Here is a 2500-nt window from a genome sequence, read left to right on the forward strand (position 1 = left end):
CCAAGCTGAGGCCTCCAAAAAGTAGACTGACCTTCGCCCAAACAGGGACTTGAATTAAGCAGACCACCTTCTGCCCTGTTGTGTGTCACATTGCTGCCTGACCTACTTGCAACCTAGCAAGCCGAGATTGTAAGCTAGCCCTGGAAGCGGGTAAAACAGCAGTCCCACTGAGGAGAAATCAGGCTGCCATGTCTCATCCTATGTAATGGGGTTTTTCAGTGCTGGGCCTGGGGACCGACAGCACTGCACAATTCGGAGGTCTGTCTTATTCTACACCTAATGTTAGAAAGCAAGACCCCTTGTGTGGTGGCGCCCTGCACAGGCCAAGCTTCAGAAACAAAATCACGCAGAAAGATGAGGTGGTAAAATTTTTTTAACCTTCCCGTAAACTCAACGGCAAAGTATTGCCGTGACCCAGATTCGAACCAAATTGCTACAGCCACAACGCAGAGTACTAACCACTATACGATCACGGCGTGCCACTGGCTCACCCAAGACAACCCCTGGAGCCCGGATACAAGAAGCAGCAGCGGCGTATATGTCCATTGAAGAGGGACCGGACATTTCGCAAATAAGTGCGAGGACCGTGAAAAATGCATGGACGCTTTGCCTCATGGCCTTCAGCAAACAGCATAGTCGGCAGGATTTGAACCTGCACGGGGAGACCCCAATGGATTTCTAGTCCATCGCCTTAACCACTCGACCACGACTACAGGAGCAGAATTTCGGCTCAGTTTGTGTCCAACACTGCTGCCTGACCTTCTTGCAACCAACCCAGCTCAGTTAGCAAGCGGAGATTGCAAGCTAGCCTTGCAAGCGGGTAATACAGCGGTCCCACTGAGGAGAAATCAGGCTGTCATGTCTCATCCTATGTAATGGGGTTTTTCAGTACTGGCCCTGGGGACCGACAGCACTGCACAAATGGGAGGTCTGTCTTATTCTAATCACTCCGTGAGCACTCTTTCCTAAAGGGCTGACCATCAGAATCATGTGTGCCGAACAAGGGAGATGCACTGATCCCCGGGAGAAGGAAGGAACATCGCTCTAATACAGAGTCAGCAGAAGAGATGGACCCGTAGTGATAGCAAGCTGAGACCTCCAAAAAGTAGACTGACCTTCGCCCAAACAGGGACTTGAATTAAGCAGACCACCTTCTGCCCTGTTGTGTGTCACATTGCTGCCTGACCTACTTGCAACCTAGCAAGCCGAGATTGTAAGCTAGCACTGGAAGCGGGTAAAACAGCAGTCCCACTGAGGAGAAATCAGGCTGCCATGTCTCATCCTATTTAATGGGGTTTTTCAGTGCTGGGCCTTGGGACCGACAGCACTGCACAATTCGGAGGTCTGTCTTATTCTACTCACTCTGTGAGCGCGCTTTCCTAACGAGCTGACCATCAGAATCAGGTGTGCCAAACAAGGAAGGTGCACTGATACCCTCGAGCAGGAAGGAACACCGCTCCAGTACAGATTCAGAAGAAGAGATGGACCATAGTGATAGCAAGGTGACTCCGCCAAAAGCAGACAGACCTTCACCCGAACAGGGACTTGAACCCTGGACCCTCAGATTAAAAGTCTGATGCTCTAATGACTGAGCTATCCGGGCTCTTGTGGATCACTGGCTTCTCACCTTTTATAATCCAGCAGTTTTACAACAAGTTGCCCAGAAGAGACGCAGGTGTCACGAGGATGAAAGCTAGAAGCAGTTATGGCACAGAGAGCGAAGGACCATAGAAGGCACAATTACCGTCACAGAAAGCTAAAGCAATACTGCAAATCCCTCCCGTAGTTGGCAGAGTTCGAACCTGCGCGGGGAGACCCCAATGGATTTCAAGTCCATCGCCTTAAACTCTTGGCCACGACTATGCCTAATGTTAGAAAGCAAGCCCCCTTGTCTGGTGGCGCCCTGCATAGGCCAAGCTTCAGAAACAAAATCACGCAGAAAGATGAGGTGGTAAAAAATTTTCAACCTTCCCGTATACCCAACGGCAAAGGGATGCCGTGACCCGGATTCGAACCGGGGTTGCTGCGGCCACAACGCAGAGTACTAACCACTATACGATCACGGCGTGCCACTGGGTCACCCAAGACAATCCCTGGAGCCCGGATACAAGAAGCAGCAGCGGCGTATATGTCCATTGAAGAGGGACCGGACATTTCGCAAATAAGTGCGAGGACCGTGAAAAATGCATGGACGCTTTGCCTCATGGCCTTCAGCAAACAACATAGTCGGCAGGATTCGAACCTGCGCGGGGAGACCCCAATGGATTTCTAGTCCATCGCCTTAACCACTCGACCACGACTACGGAAGCGGAATTTTGGCTCAGTTTGTGTCCAACACTGCTGCCTGACCTTCTTGCAACCAATCCAGCTCAGTAAGCAAGTGTAGATTGCAAGCTAGCCCTGCAAGCGGGTAACACAGCGGTCCCACTTAGGAGAAATCAGGCTGCCATGTCTCATCCTATGTAATGGGGTTTTTCAGTACTGGCCCTGGGGACCGACA

General features: G+C 51.2%; 3 non-coding genes across 3 annotated transcripts; all 3 read right to left on the reverse strand.

The window, feature by feature from the left end:
• Positions 1 to 631: 631 nt before the first annotated feature.
• On the reverse strand, positions 632 to 713 carry trnas-aga (transfer RNA serine (anticodon AGA)). Its single transcript has one exon. It is a non-coding gene; the product is annotated as a tRNA-Ser (tRNA).
• A 1281-nt stretch (positions 714 to 1994) lies between these two features.
• trnah-gug (transfer RNA histidin (anticodon GUG)) lies at positions 1995 to 2066 on the reverse strand. Its single transcript has one exon. It is a non-coding gene; the product is annotated as a tRNA-His (tRNA).
• Positions 2067 to 2221: 155 nt separating this feature from the next.
• On the reverse strand, positions 2222 to 2303 carry trnas-aga (transfer RNA serine (anticodon AGA)). The gene has a single exon. It is a non-coding gene; the product is annotated as a tRNA-Ser (tRNA).
• Between the last annotated feature and the right edge of the window lie 197 nt (positions 2304 to 2500).

Source organism: Carassius carassius, chromosome 18 (genome assembly GCF_963082965.1).
Source record: "Carassius carassius chromosome 18, fCarCar2.1, whole genome shotgun sequence".
Taxonomy (NCBI): Eukaryota; Metazoa; Chordata; class Actinopteri; order Cypriniformes; family Cyprinidae; genus Carassius; species Carassius carassius.